Raw genomic sequence first — 201 nt, forward strand, 5'->3', positions numbered from 1 at the left:
TGTGAAGAGGCAAAGGGAGGGAAGTTTTTCCTTTCATTAATCACATGAAATCTAAATGACCTCACACCAGTTTATCATCAACGGTTCTTGTCACTTCACTGCTGTAAGAGAGCAGTGGAAGCAGTTTCCTCAGTCCTTCTGGAATCACGAGGTAGTGGCTTTTTAGTAAAGTCATAGAGAAAATTATTTACCAAAGATTCC

The sequence above is a fragment of the Moschus berezovskii genome, chromosome 25, assembly GCF_049115385.1.
Source record: "Moschus berezovskii isolate FMDL1 chromosome 25, NW_MosBer_1.0, whole genome shotgun sequence".
In the NCBI taxonomy this organism is placed as follows: Eukaryota; Metazoa; Chordata; class Mammalia; order Artiodactyla; family Moschidae; genus Moschus; species Moschus berezovskii.